Source organism: Lepisosteus oculatus, chromosome 4 (assembly GCF_040954835.1).
Source record: "Lepisosteus oculatus isolate fLepOcu1 chromosome 4, fLepOcu1.hap2, whole genome shotgun sequence".
In the NCBI taxonomy this organism is placed as follows: Eukaryota; Metazoa; Chordata; class Actinopteri; order Semionotiformes; family Lepisosteidae; genus Lepisosteus; species Lepisosteus oculatus.
The window spans coordinates 26,076,016-26,092,718 of NC_090699.1; positions in this window are offsets into that span (position 1 = coordinate 26,076,016).

A 16,703-nucleotide genomic window follows, 5' to 3' on the forward strand; every position below is an offset into this window, starting at 1 on the left:
ATAACATTGTTCAAAACTGTAGCCCCTGCCCCCTTATCACCAGTAAAAGAGCTCGTATAAATGAGGGGCAGCAATCACATTTTTAAAAACAGTGTACAGTACAGTTTTTGAAGTGGAAAGTGTGTTTAATGGATTGTTTTAATTATTATTATTGGTGTTTTTGTTGTTGCTACCTGCTATTGACTAAATCCTCAGCCCTTTGTTTTCTTTTTTTCATAAAATTGTGGAAAATGTCTTTTGTAAGATTTTTGTGTGTTTTTAAATCTAGCTTTTTTATGGATTATGCAAGCTGATTTCTTTAAATAATTTTTAAAAATCAAATGTTATTCTTAATTTTGTATTATAAAAATGAAAACAATGTCAGTGAATATTGCATCATGCTCTTATGCTAAATCATCTTCAGCACACTTGATTACTTGCATTCTGCTGAGAGTCAGCTCTTAAGATTAACACTGCAGTACAGAGAGCACCTTCCACACTCCTCTTCACTGACGGGAGAGCAGTGATGGGGCTACTGTGGGGAGATTTGCAGACGGTCAATTTAGCATGCGTGACCCCCTGAAATTCATTGTTACTCTTTCCTTTTGTTTGTTTCTTACTTATGTAGGTGAGGGAGAGCTGTGTTAATTTGTTACACACACCTTTTGAAAACTGCACGGTACTTGTGTTTAAAGCGCATGTGTGTGGGTTTCCATACAATTTACAGTAGCATTACTGACCCCCATTGGTATTTTATTTATATGTTTATCTGCAGTATGTTTCACTTTTAAAAAAGAAAAGAATGAAAGAAACAAATGAAACAAAATATATCAATAGATTGATTTTACTCACTATTTTTAAAGGGTAGAAAAATATTTAAAGCCAGTATTATTGAAAACTAAGCTTTGGTAATGCAGCTTCAGGAGGACAAACCAGACACCAATAATCATAACAGACCTTCATAATTTTTAGGAAAAAAGCATTACCATTTCTTTCTTTTGAAAATTTCTTTCCACAACAGTGCCTTCTCAAAAATCTCTAGAATTCAATTCCCAAGGTTGTAGAGCCCTGAGTGCATGTATATAAAAATAGTAGCCCTGTCATTTCACATTCATTAAGTATGAAACTCAGAAATTAATAATGTAAAAATATGCTTTTTAATTAGTCTTACATTCTGCCCAATGTACTTAAATGGGATCAGCAGTTCCCTAATGATTTTTTCTTAATAAAGTATTAGCCTGTGATGCACTGGGGTTGACAGGTATGATAAACTGGAAAGTACTTTTGTGGTCATATGAATGATACGAAAATAGTACTCTCCCATTTAAATGTAATTAACATCAGTGAGTAATATTACATGAAGTGAAGCCTCAAGATTTTTATTTCTGTGTTTCTTCAATTCCTTTTTATTGAGTTGTGCCATGACTACAGTTTTGATTTGCATAACCCAATTATGATAGTTGAGAGCTAATTCAATCCAGTAGTCTACAGGAAATTATAGAAAGTGTAAAAAAAGTAAAACAAAGGCAAATATAAAGTTATTTAGATTAGACTGTTAATGTATGGGAAAAATTAAACCTGCCTTAATTTTTTTAGATTTTGTTTTAATTAACAATACAATTCTAATTTATTTATATAAATTAAGTTTTTTATGTATTATGACTCCAACATATTACTGAGTGAATACGCTTTATTTTTTATAAAGCTGCAGAGATGTATTTTAAGTGAAACTGCTGTTGTAGCAAAAGAAGCTGTAACAAAGTATGACTGTCTCCAGAACAACAAAGAAGTTTGAAAAAAATGTAATTCTTTGATTTCTACAGTCTGGCCTACTGAATTACAAAAGGGTGTTTTTTCTTTTTTTCTTCTTCCAAGTTGTACAGTCATTTTTTTATAACATCTTTGCATATTACAGTATGTGCTACCCTACCTTCAGTTGATACAGAGAGCTGAAATACAGTTTGATTTGATATACTGAGCCTTGCTTTTGACACAGCTAACTACATGATTATTGCAACATAATATTTAAGGTAAATGCAAAACATCAGTTGTTCCAAGTTAAATGTATAGTTATGATCAACGTTTTTTTAAAGTGCAGAATTGTAAGGTATTTTTGTAATGAAATACACAAGGCATTAAACAGTCAAAGACATTAAAATACAACACACAGAACAGCAGATGTCTATAGCACAGATTCCTTTTTAATATTGTTACATACCATATAGTACTAAACAAAATGAGAAGAACCTAATACAATCATTAGAATGCCGAAAATGACAGTGGATTCAGCCTGCATCAAAATCATAAACACTCCGATGCAGCACAATGCAACCTAATGTTAAGCATATTGTAGCAGCACTGAATCATATAATTTCTCTCAGCTCACAACAATAGGGCACAATTACAAAAAATAGAGAAGACAGAGTGCAGCATGGAGTATTTCAGGAGGTTACTGATCATCATCCACTGCGATTACCTGACAACAAACATCTGCCACAAGTAGAGAAAAACTACAGGAACAAATAAACCCATCAGGAACTGTAAAACAGGGAACTGGGATACCCGGGGCAAAAGAGGAAGGGAAACTATTAAAGTGTTTTCAAACAGTTATATGTTAAGGAATAATTGGAGCAATACAATGGATTAATCAGGATTCTTTGTTACTTTTATTATTATTGTCAGAATATAATGTTCCTTATGGTTTTATAACTAAATGGACAACAACGAAACCTGCCATGCAGTTAGAAGACAGGGTAGTTGCTTTTAAGCATAGAACCTTAAAATTGTGTATAAACCTAAAAAAACATTTTGAATTCTTAAAATTCTAGATGTCATTGCTCTTAGCCACATGTATAAATCTCTAAAATAATCTCTTAAATATCTTAATATTTTAAAACAGTAGGTACATTTACATTCACTCAGTGCCGATCAAACAAACAAGCGAATAGGGAGTGAAAAGCGTCTTTAAATTCCACAAAGGATTATATTATATAAATATGGTGGACGTAGCTCAGGTGGGGAGCTGCGTTAGCTTGCATAGGCTGCAAAGGAACAAGTAAAGGTCTATTCCATGCTGAAAAGAGAAGAAAGAATAAATAAAGTGTTCAGGTAAACTACTGACTTTCCCATCAATATTACAGATTTGGTTATTTTTTAAATAGAATTATGGAAAGTAAATCCACTCTGTGGATGCTGTGGGGGCAGTATGCCAAGTTGGCTACAGATGCAAATAAATCTGCTGCATCGCTTTTTGTAGGTTTTTTTTTAATGAAGTGCTAATGATCTTGCATTTGTGATTTTAGCGGTCACATAAACAGTGTTTGGGCATCAAGTGTGATGACCTAAAGTGTCATGAGAGATTCCTATGTTAGCTATGCAAACTAACTTAATGCTGCCAACCCCTGTCGTTCAGACCTGCAGCTCCCTGACACACCAATGACAGATTTGGTGGTGGCTCTGTGATTTGCGTTAATATCCATTTCTTCACCCTGCCTTTTGCCAGCTTTTAGCACAAGTGGCCAGAGCAGTGAGGTCTGAAAGACTAGTGAATTAACCTCTCGGATATCCCAGATCCTTAAATCAGTTGTACTCTTGGAAGAAAAAAAAGATAAAAGTGTGAAAGCAGGACAAGACAGTGTAAATGAGAAGATGATAATAGTATTATGAGGGCAGTACATTTGAAAAAGTCTTAAATACCATGTCAGTCAGACTTTTGTTTTAATCATGCTACTCTATACAGGTATTTACATACAAGATGTTCATAATACCAAATGTATACACAGTAATGTCTGGTTAAATGTTTAACAGGTCCCTTCTCATGCTATTTCAGTAGCTCTCAAAATACTCACCTCTCAAAATATTCACCTCTTGCCTGTTTCCATATTCTCAGTAATTCTCAAAAACTGCATAAGTGCTTCACATACTGTCACATCAAGTCCTGTAAAAACATCTGTAACACAAACTGCTGGCCATTTTGCTGGGTGACATATTTAGAGATGTTAATGAGATGGCAATTAATTCCCCATTTAGAAAAAAACATTAGTGGTTTAATGACCTAATAAGATCCATATAGTTTCAGCTTTGACAACCCAGTCATACAACCTGGAGAATCCTGAAAGAAGCTTTATCTTGTCATACGTATCACAGTTTAAAGACAGATGTGAAATTGATTCAGTTGTACTATGCTAAAGAATCGTATAACTGCTTGCGATAACGCAAGGAGAACAAAATATATTTGCCCATACCTATAAAAAAGCACCTTTTAAAGATTCATCCTGTAAGAATATTACAATTATTAAAAGAATTTTATATAGCATTTTTTCAAGGAGTGCTTTATATTACCAAGAGCATTTGCAGGTTTTTTGGAGAACAGAAATAAAGAAATCTCCAGTTACGATTAAGATGTTCAGTTCTGTCGCAATGAACATTGAGAATATTTGGCAGGGCAATAAGAAGTAATGAACTGTTATTAAAAACTCTTACTTTCCATTCTTTTAGACTGATGTGAAGTTTTATACTTTTGGAAGTTACTCATTCCAGAGTGATTTTAAACTTATTTGACATCAGCCTGTTTTCATAGTTCAACAGGTCATTGCCAAAATATAGAGAATGCCAGTTTCAGTTAATAATAAGATTCTGAGTCAATGGAAAAATTGGCCTGATAAATTCTTGTATGCAGGAGAAAAGCTCTTTCTTCTATCAGAGAACACAACACAGACCCCTCAACACAGTATACAGTATAAGTAAGTGGTATAAAGCAGGGAGAAAATGCAGTTTTTCTTTTAAATAAATAATTACAATAACTATGCCATTAAAACCATTAAAATAATGTTTTACACCGTGTATCAAATTATTTCCCTGATTAATTTCAAATTTGTTTCCATTTGTAACACTTGAGAAAAATGCTGTAAAAAGAAACAGGGTGAATCTTACGTTTTGGAGCTGTAAATACTGTGCTACATCCCACCAGCATATTGTGTCTTGCTTCTGTAAGTCTACACTTAAAATGTTCAACAAAAATCAGTATAAAGTTCACAAAGGACTTGTAAAATGCCAGCATTAATAAAATTGCCTTCTTAAAATTAAGCATTGCCAAACCTTGTTCAGAGTTTTCTGTAGATTTGCTGGAAAGGTTCAGTTATAGAGCCTCCTGTATTGCAGAACAAGATGTCCTAATTCTGAATACACTTTCTGAGAATACAGTGACTCATCACTGAAAAAAGTAAGGAGGTGTTTCTTCTTTAAAAGTGTGGATAGAAAAATGTTTTTTTTTATCATCCCTATATAGTCAGTTTAAAATGTGCCACTGTATGAGATGTATGTTTGGTCCCCTCTTACGATAATCAGTCATGAGTGTGTTTTATTTACACCGCTGTCTAACCCAGTCAAATCTCATGGTAGCTGAGCTTAGCTATGATGCTCTTTTGTTGCTCCAAACAAGGAAACAGCCACTAGACATGCAGAATATGACAAAATCCATGCTCGTCTACATTGTGTCCTTAAGTAAAAGGGGTGCTCACATTAGACCTGACATTTTAATGTAACTTGCGCCTGTTGTGATTGATCCCCCCTCAGGCTGTCACAACTCTCCTATGGCTTTAAGAGAGAAAAAAGGTTTCAGGAAAGGCACAAATTCCCATGGATGGGCCATTTTCCATTCAAAGACGACAAAGATACATGGGGTGCTCTCGACCAGATTTCAGGTTTACTTATTTATGATCTTCCCATATCTCTAATGCAGGTCACAGTGGACTTTTCTAAATGTTTTTACACCATCTTCTTGCTCCTTCTGCTGTTATGCACACCAAGTAACATGTTTGATGAGGGTAAACTGTTTATGACACTAATGTAGTGCATTATGTGCTAAATGTTCCTTCAAATATGCACCTCTCAAGAATGGACTGCATTTGCTAGGTCTCTTCTGGGACAGCATCCATGTTTCGGTAATGTTTTTAATGCCATACAGTATCAATGTAAAAATTAGACCTATTTCAGTAGTATCAAATATATTTATTTTCCTTTTAGTAAGCTGCCCAAGTAAGATCCTCCTTTCTGAAGTACAGTATCTTTCACGTTTAAAAAAATACGTTAATGCTGCTCTTTTGTCACTCCCTTCCTCACAGTGCAGCTCTGCAGCTGGACCCATTCTGACTGTACTGCGCATTGTAGTGGTTCATCAACAGGCCGCCAGGTATTGTAGCGAGAGGTTACTTCAGTGGCCATTCTTGTTTAATGCTGGACCTCTTTTAAATAAAGGCTAGAAGTGGTGGTGATTTATGGTGGTTTTGTGATGTGTGTGTGCATGGACACATGGGATTCAGCTGAGACCGCCTGCATTCATTCCACTTGAGGTTCGCACAGCTGTCAGATCAAAATCAATTGAATTTTAAAGGGCTTTAAAGTAAATATTTAATTCTTGCCTTGGGAACCAATTAAGTGAAATATGTGAACTTTGAGGGACTGGTTGAACTGGAGTTGTACTGGTACCAGCTGGTGTTCTACTGGGATCAAATGCAAGCTTACAAAATAGATGCAAATCTTTGGTGTGAACATTCGGTTTCAATTACCTGTGATGTTCTAAAAATGTGTTGAAGTCAGACTGGCAGCAGAAAATTGGAGAGGATCCACTAAGGTATGTTGTTTATTATGTTGTCTGTTTGTTTGTTTATGTGCTTTAACTTATTTGCTTTAGTGCAGATGCACTGCTCTCTGTTGTCAGGGAAATGTTCTGGCCTTCAAAGAGCTTTGCATTTGGGAAGTCTGCTCACCTCAGAACTGAACAGAGAGACATACAGAATGTCCATTTTTTAGATTTTTGGTAACTGGAATTATTATTTTCAATCTAGTAATGGACAAATTTTAGATTTTGGACATCTCTATTTGTAATAACTTATTTTTGTCATTAATAATTAATTTGCAACGTATTCCACGTGTCGGCGTGCACTGTCAAGCAACACAATTCTATCTAGATTTCACACATTACAGTCAAATGATTGACAGTGAGAAATATTATAGTGATACAGCGTTTTGTGACCTCATGACTTTGCTTTGAAGTGGTCAGCTATAATTTTGCCAATTTGTAAAATTATGTAAATGCATTGTCCTAGTTCTGATAATCCAGTAAACATATAAAGAAGAGACATCAAAGGGCTGCCAAATACATTCTTTCATGTAACTTATAGAAAAAAATAACTGCTGAAAAAATGTATAATAGATCTGACATATTTGTGAAGTGAGTTGACTGTGACAATGAGCCAAACTTAGCAATCATGGCCATCTCTAGAATATATACATATACTCATATTAGTTTTCCTATAAAATACAAACATGAAATAATTTTACTTGGAATAAGGACTTCAAATGGGAATAAATTAAAAAGTAAATGAAACAACTGAAATCTATAACCTAAAAAAACTATACAGAGATTACATCTAAAAATCTGCAAAGTTCAATTGTAAGATATTTATGAAATCTGTCTCACCTTTAAAGGCATTTAAGTCTAGTGGCAGATGGTTAAATTTAATTTAATTAGTCTGATTAATTTAATTCAATCAGAAATGTTTTTATTTACAAAACTAATATATACAGTATCTAGTGCTAAGGGATGGTGCTGTATTCATGTTCCAAAAAGTATTTTATATTAAAAAGCTAAGAGGAATGACTACTGTACAGTGAAAACGTACATTTTATTCTGATCTAGTTCCATCTATCTGTGTTTGTGTGTTTTTTATATAAAAGTATACAATAGGATGTACAGAATTTATATACAAGAACCCATATAGGTACACTTTAAATGTTTTTGAGTTAATTTGCAGATGGCTTCATTGCATTAAAAGGGAAGTAGGTCAAAAATAAACACAAAGAAAAATAGAAAATTCAGTTATAATTGAAATATTGGCAACATATCTAAACTCATGAATTTCTTCATGAACAGTACTGTGGAGCTAATGATGAGTATTTTGAGCCAAAGAGACTAATTTTAAATTTATCAAAATCATATCTTGATTTTTTTCTCCCAATTTTTAATTACAAAAATAGTACATATCCAAAAGGAATGGTGGTGTATTCGTTAAAAAGTAAGATTTTGGTAAAAAGATAAGAGAAATGACACTCTGCAATTAGTTCTTTTTCTTAATACTAGATTTTTATTCTGTTTTAGATTCTATGTGTTGTATGACATAAACAATGTGCAGTCTGATATACAGTATATACAGTACAGTGTCTTTAAAATGTATTCAGACCATTACTACAGCATCCAATTTTTCTGAAATTACAAAATGATGCATTCACACATTTTTAATATTGTATTTAAAACCCAAATTCTCAAACTGAATATTTCTAAGGATAAGTCAAATCACAGTAAATGTAGGCAAAAACTAAAAAAATGAAATATATTTATTTATTTCATATTAATTCAGACACAAGCTCAATATTAGGTGGAAGCATCTTAGTGCCATGAGTCTCTACCGGTTTTGCACACTAGTTTAGTACGATATTTTCCCATTCTTCTTAGGAGATTTACTCAAGCTTTCTCAAGTTTTTCTGTGGCCATTCATGTACAGCAATTTTTAAGTCTTTCCACACATTCTTTATAAGATTCAAGTCGGGATTTTGACTGTGCCACTAAAGGACATTCATTTTCTTATTCTTATGCCACTCCTAGATTGCTTTGGCTTTATTCTTTGAATCATTGTTCTGCCGAAAGGTGTTTTTTTGTCCCAGTTTTACATCTGAAGCAGGTTTTCCTGCTGGCAGATTTGCCAGTACTTTGATCCATCTACAGCATGTTCTCATCAGTCTTGACAAGCTATACTGTACGTGTTAATGAGAAGCAGAACTATAACATAATGTTGCCACCCCAATGCTTGACAACAGGTGTTGACTTAGTGATGCATTATCTTGGGTTTTTATCAGATGAAACACTTAGCATTTAGGCCAAAATGATCCAGTTTAGTTTTGTCTCACCACAAAACATTTTGCCTCATGTTTGCTGTAACACTTAAAATTCCATGAAATTCGAGATGGGTTTTCTACCCCGCTATAGTCCAGCATTGTAGACTGACTGGGATATTGTTGATTTGAGCAAATCTGGTCGCATCTCTGCCACTGCATCGATAGCTTTTTTAAAGGCACTGTAGGCCTCGCAGTTCCAAACCTTACCGGTTTTCTCTTTGCTTGGCATTGATTCACATTATTTTGAAATCATGTAATTGTGTTGCTTGTTAAAGATATTTTGCGCACCTAAATAAATGTAAGTTTCCCACAGCAAATCATGACTTTTCCATTTTTTTGGCATATTATTTATTTACTTCTTTCTTTTTGGCCTTTTGTTTTGAATGTGTGAAGTAGGTTGTGCATATATCAAATTTTAATTTCTACTTCAAAGAGTTATGACTGTGAAAACTATGCAAGGGCCTGAATACTGCTGCAAGACACTTTATATAATTGACATACAAACACACATATACAGGTAAATACATGTATTTATACATAGAAATGGAATTGTTTATGTTGAGCATGAGGTTCAAATAACTGAGAAAAAAAATGCTTTAAGACATTTTGGAAAACAAGTTATTCTTTAGTTGGTTAGAAAGAAATTTAACCATAGTGCAGTATAAGTCTCTTTCACAGGTTTCCCCGTACTGTGTGGTTACATTTCTTTCTAACCATCTAAACCAATGGTATTTTAATCATTTATATCCTGTGTGCAACATATCCTTTTTAGTCATTTATACATGCTCTGCAGTTTAACCTACTCCATACTTCTACAGTATATATACTGGAAATGTACAGTATGTGTTTGCATGTATGCATACAAATATATTAATGTTTTTTTTTCATAATCAGTGCGTGTTTTGGTGTTGAATGTCATCCTGAAGAAAAGTATGTGATTAATAGCAGTGGAGCCAAAATGCCTCTGGCTGTGCACTCACTGACAAGTTGAACCAATTGCTCTTATAGTGAATCCAGTGAGCCTCATCTGTGACAGTCATATTTCTCTACAGCATAACAGTTCTTTCACAATCTCTCCAAACATCTTTTTGAGAAAGGCTGTTTGGTCACGATCAAACAGGCAAGTCTGAAAGGCTAGAAACCAGCAGGATTCTTAGTAACAATCAGTCCTCCACACTTCAGACCATCAGAGAATCAGAGTTTTAGGGAATGACGGAAACAAAAGTAGATTAATTAAACAGTAACAAATTGTGACAAATTCATTGCATCAATCCATCCATTTTCAGTAACCTCTTTATCCTTAGAGGTTTCTGGTGAGCAGAGCTTAATTCAGCAGGCACAGGGCACAAGGCAGAACTACACCTTGGACAGGATGGCATTGAGGCAATTTAGAAATGACATCCTGGACAGCATGTCTTTGCACTGCAAGAGGAAACTGGAGTACATGGAGAAAACCCATGCACATAGAAATTCCCTAAACATAGAAATTCCCTAAAGAAGACCTCCCAGCCTGGATTTAAACACAGCACCATCAACCACACTACCATTGCATATTTTCATGAATTCTGTGTATTTTCTTTTATATAGTATGAATCATTGAAAGACAAACATTTAAAAAGAATTTTCAGCACCAATAATTATGTTAACCTCATATTTGTGTTATTTTAATGCAATTATATAAGTAATATACCATATATACAGTGAAATCTATTTTAACAAAGGACCCATCTCTCTTACTACTACAGTACTTGACACTTACTATGCTATGTATCAGTAGAAATGCTTATGCCCATATCATCCCAAGCATATCAAACCTATTTTTAGAAGATTATTAATTACTGTATGTTCTCTTTGGTATACATATTGTATACAAAGTATACCATATACTACCAGATAAAACTAAAAATTAGGCCTTTTACATTCATTCTAAGCCTGTGTAATCTCACAAGGTTTTGCATATTATGCAGTATGTATGCATATATGTGTAGTCCAAAGAGGTTAGGCTGGGGAGCTGTGATAACATTAGAGCTGCAAAGGCACAGTTAGAGTTTAATTCCGTGCTGAAAAGTAAAAAGAAAAAAAAACATTTAGGCTGTGGAGCCCTGATCAAGTGCGTGTATATATGTAATATATATGGTTCTTGGAAAAAATAAAATCGTAATTCCTGCAATTGTGGTGCCATTTATATTGTACTGTATGTCAGTCTGTTTAATCTTATCGCCATTCTAGTACTATTGGCCTTGCATTTCCTCAGCCTCGTCTCTGCTACTTCACTTTCTCTGCAACTGACTGTAAAATATGGACTATATCTGTCACTTGAAAATCAAGAATGTTAATAACTCTTTTGTTACAACATGTTTTCTTGATGTTACTTGAAAGACATTCACCATCCAGGCTAGTTCTTCCTTCGAGGTATGCGCATGTCTTTAAAGAAGCCTTACAAAATCTCCTTTTCCTATGTTCTTAAGCTTCTCCATTTCAGACCCCCATGTCAGACAAAGCTTTTATCAACCTCTCACAATAACCAAGCAGAAAGGGTTAAGGAATTTCCACAGCAGCAGCACAAGTTCTAAACTTCACTTTTATAAACAATCCCCCTAAAAAAGAGAGTTGTCATTCGAGTAGGAAAAAAAAACATCAAAGAAATTTAAACCTGAAGAAAAGACTGCGAAGTTTGTACATCATACTGGCACTGAAAGACGTGTAAAGAGACAGACAGCTCCACTGTGACGATTCAGGGATAAATTATAGAAAAGGGTAGGGATTGGTTTGCAAAAGTGAGGGAAACCATCAGCAACAGAAATCATTAATGCTTTTGAGTGTCATGCAGTTTGAAGCTTACCAAGTTGAACTCCACTGAGACAGCTGAGATTTTTCAAAAACTGAAAAGGCAGAGGGCAGCATGGTGGCGTGGTAGTTACAGTAGCACTGCTGCCTCACGCTCTCGGGTTCTGGGCTTGATTTGGGAATGCAGTCTTCTGGGAGGAGTTCTGATGTCCGCTCTGGATTCAAGAGGGTTTTCTCTGGGTGCTCCAGTTTTCTCTCACCATTTTTTAAGAAACCTGTTTTGAGGAACATTTTTTGACACTGGTGTTGAAAAAAAGCAAAAGTTAAAACTCTAAAAATAATACATTGTCCTGGTTTTTGCATACATGATATTATTCAGCGTTGGTGTATATTTTAACTGACTATATAGTTCCATTGCATTAGAAATCTCACAAAATAGTATTTGTATCAGAAACACTCTGTAGCACCTTATGCATAGTTTAATAACTCTTCAATAGTAGCTGATAAATATCTAAGTTGTAGAAGCATTCACAGCCAGTTCTGTAGAGCAAGTCTTTATGTAATACCTGTAAAAAAACAGCAGGTGGAGCTCTGACGTCCAACACTCTGAAAAATACAATTAATATTTTATATTGTTTTTACAAATTATTAATAGAGTTTCTGGTTAAAGCTATACTTTGATTAAAAAAAATCTTCTAATTTTTTAAAAATCCATATCTCCTTCACTGCTGGTACAATTGGTTTAGCTCAGTGTCGTAACACAGTAACAGTTTTTCAAATACCCCTGGCAAGCCGTTTACCACATATTTCACATGATAATGAATAAATATTGATTCCACTTCTTGGGCTGAAAGAATCATGCTTGTAACTTTAGATTTGTCTGTTAATTAAAGCTGTCTTCCCAGCACATTTTAAAAGGATTCTTCCATTTATTTTAATTTTAAACAAATGTCAGTAGGTTCTATAAAAGTAGATGCTTTCAGGTTCTGCCCTGCCTGTTCCATGTTTTTAGATGTCTGTGTGTTGGATATTTGATTTTATGTGTAGTGTTGGTCAATATTAAGAATGTGGTACAGAGGTGGGTGGAATGAAAGAGCCCTTTGTCTTTGTCTCTCCACACAGTGTATCATTCTGCCAACCACTTTTCCACTCACACTTTCTTTGATGCATTCTTTGTTTCTACAAGTTATTTATTCACATTCATTCATGGAGACAACCCCTTATCTACAGAATCTTGTATAGCTAGCATGCCAAAACCCGCTTCAGCACAAATTCCTGAGTCTGAGCTTATGTTCATCCCAACTGGATATCTCACGGATCAAAACTATTGAATGTTATAAAGGGAACACATGAAGCCGGAATATTCTCTTGAGGTACCAGCGATAATCTGAAACGAATACCAGTTATCACAAAGCATATTTCAGTCAGCATTAGCATATCAAGCCCAAATATAAAAGGGTGCTGCAGTACATACTTCTGTCATGAGGCTGTGTTAGTATGGGAATATTCCTTTGTTTTCATTTAAATATAATTTTCTCTGGAAGTTTTACATATGTTTGTGCCAGTATTACAATGGTTTTATTAATTAAGTACTTTAACATATAGACAAAAAACATTTTATTTCTGTTTCATTTTCTTCATATGTTTTTTTTAGATACCTTTGCTGAACAGCATAATACTGTATACATTCTATACATACTGTATTGTACAGTATAAGAAATGACAATATGAGATCTGAACTTTTCTATTAAAATCCAGTTGTTTCTTTGTTGTATTGCAGGAGTGTTTCTCAATAAATTCTTTACAATCTAACTAGGATGCTAGTCCTTTATAATAAATTCATTAAATCAAGAGCTCAGACGTTGCAGTAAAGACATCTAATGAATATTCCAGTGCTGGATTTTCCTGGCAACTATAATTATCAACACACACTATTTGACGCTGAATGAATTATCGCATTTGAGGAGCTTTTAATTCCAAATGTTTATTGACATGATAAGCACAAACTGTGAAACAAAACAACAGATCTCTCTTTTGCCATTTCCATAAGGAGACTTGGTTAGGCTAAAGTCACACATTAGTACTGCCCCACAAATAATCTGTGAACAGAAACTAGACTCCAGTGCGAACTTGTGTTGTATTGTGGATTAATAATAACAGATGTTCAGTTTCAGAAGCACTTACTTGCTGCACAATTGGTTACTGAATGGCTGTCCTGCTTTGGTTGTTTTTTTGTTGTTGTTGTCTTCACTTAATAACTTACAAAAACAAAAGCTCAGCTGAATGGGGGGAAATTGTGCTTAACCCCAACACTGTTGTGCATCTCCAACTAGAGAGTCTTTTAGAGTACTAAGTAGTATGTTGTTGTTTTCTGTTTCTTACCCTCATACCCAACACCACCCAGAGGCATAAAGTAGTGCCAAAAGCTGTAATTTTACAAAGCAGTCCTCTGTACCAACACATTCACACAAGCACTTTGAGACAATTAAGTTTGCCTTGCTACCATACTGAGGATAATGCCTTGCTTTGCATTCTGACACAGAAACTGCTGTCTTCAAGCCAAAGAAAAGTGACTGTGAAGTTCAAGTAATACATTTCCTTTGCTTTCTTATAGAATAAGTTATAAGTTAAAAATTGGTTTTAACAGTTTTTCTTTAGAACTATTATCTTATAATTCACAATAAATATTTTTCCAAGATGAATAATGCTTTAAATTGTTCTTTAAAGAAAGACATTCTCCACATTCCCTTTTTAAAGGTACTTCAGTTTTCAGGATAAATTTATAAAAAGCATTGTGGTATAATTGTGTTTGGTGATTTGATTTGATTTGGTGATCAAAATCTTATGAGTGCCTGACACGCAGATATCACAGAATTTCCCTACTAAAAATGACTTAAGCATTACTAGCCCCTGACGTCCAGTGCTGGAGTTCTGGTTTGGCGGTTTAGTGCTTGTTGAACAGCCTGGAGGCTCTGAGCAGAAAAGGTGAAAAACTGCTGGCCTGAGCCGTGGGTGTGAACGTATTAGCTACAGTATGTGTTCACTGAATTAATGCATTTTATACAACTCCAGTTCTACTAATTAAAAATATTACAACTTCCAGTAAGAGAGAAAATGTTAGTAGGTCTTCGCTACAGTCAAGCTGGCATTCTTGTGATGCTAAGCAATATATTTGTATTTATACCCTGTATCGGTACCAAGTCAGGTTTGAATACTTTTTGCTTGGTTGGTTGTTTCATATGCCTTCAGTGAATGGTATGAAAGAGCATCATTGATGATGTTTACAGAAAATATTACTGCTATGTTAACATTACTGTATATCATTATTTATAAACCTCTGTTACTTTGTTCTGTACGTGGAAATCTAAATTCTGAAGTTTGCTTCTGTAAGACAGTATCTATACCAAGTTCCTTACCAAATCTCAGCAAGCTAGCTATTTACCTGTAGGCACTACAAGTTCTTCTGAGACTTGGATCAAAGTGAAGTTCTTTTCTAAGGATTTTTGCACCTTGCCATGTAGATATAAAAGCTGTGGTATTGTTGGTTTTATGTTAACAGGCCTTCACTTTGACAGACTGTCACCTGTGTAGGGGGTCTTTTTCGCTACTACATTAGCCCATATGGCATGAGTTAAGTTCTATCGAAGCTGTGGCCTAATTATGAAGCAGATAATGAACGTGAGGGATGACGATTGGGCCATTTCTTTTGGTCCACATCCAACCCCCACAGTGTGACACACCTGTTCCTCCCTTTAAAACCCTTTTTTCAGTTTAGCTCTTGGCTACCGCAATGCAATGGCCTATCTAGGGTGCAATAATGTCTTTTCTGTTTAGTCTCACATTAGGATACAGAGCCAGCAACCACTGTATCCATAGCTGATAGAGTGAAATACAGAGACAAAAATTCCCCAGTCTAAAAAACAAATGTTTTTTGAAATATTTATCTTCCCAATGCTTCTAAAATGATGCCAAGACAATCTTTTTATTTATTACATATTTTTATTAAATTAGTAATTTCAGATACGTTAAACATTTACCATCTCTGAATAACCTTTTTTGGCTTTGTGAAAGTAATGTTAATACATACAAGGATTAGTCAAGGACACCAAAGCACTGATACATGAAGAACCCAGCACTGGATGAAATACATGGCAGTTTTGGACACAATAACTTAAAGTATTTATTTCTTTTTTTTTACTTACACAAGAAACACAGAAGTCTTACAAACATATAACGAATTACTATACAGCATTTTAATATTTTAAATTGTCTTGCATGATTACATACAAAATGGGACTGATTGACAAATGAGTGAAAGTTGATGACTAATATGGATTCTGAAGTATGTTACTGAAAAAAAAACAGTACACTGGTTGCAGATTTCCTTCCAACTACAACATCAAAATCAAAGTCCAAGTTAAGGGGAACTGGTTAAAAAGTGTTCTGTTGCATTCTGTTGTACATTGCAAGACTGTTTGTGTCTGTGTACAAGTTTAGTAATTTGTTTGCTTCAAGGCTCAGCTTGACTCTATGCATCTCGTTCTCATTTGTTCTTTGTTGTTTCACAAAAGTTCCTGGTAATATTTCCATCAAAGGTTTTTCCAAGCACTTCACAGCAGAGATGATATGGAAATTTTCTGTGCTGCTTTTAAACCTGTCAGAAAATACACACCTTGGATGGGACCTGGATAATTCAACTGGGCTGCTGTCTACAGTGTGCTAAGGTACTCTAATTATGCAGGATTGTTGAGTAATGGTGCTCCGCTCTTGTTTTATCTGTCAGCTCTCTCCAAACTGTGTTTTTTTATCCTTGTGTATTAGTTGCCAACATCAAAGGCAGCTGTCTTGACGTGGGAAAAAATGGAAAAATGAACAAGACTTGAGGAAGGTGAAAATTGAATCTCTTTATCTGTGCCATGAAATGTGCAGTGAGAATTGTGTTGCTGGGGTTCATCTGACTTTTTTGTTCCTAGATAAACACAGAG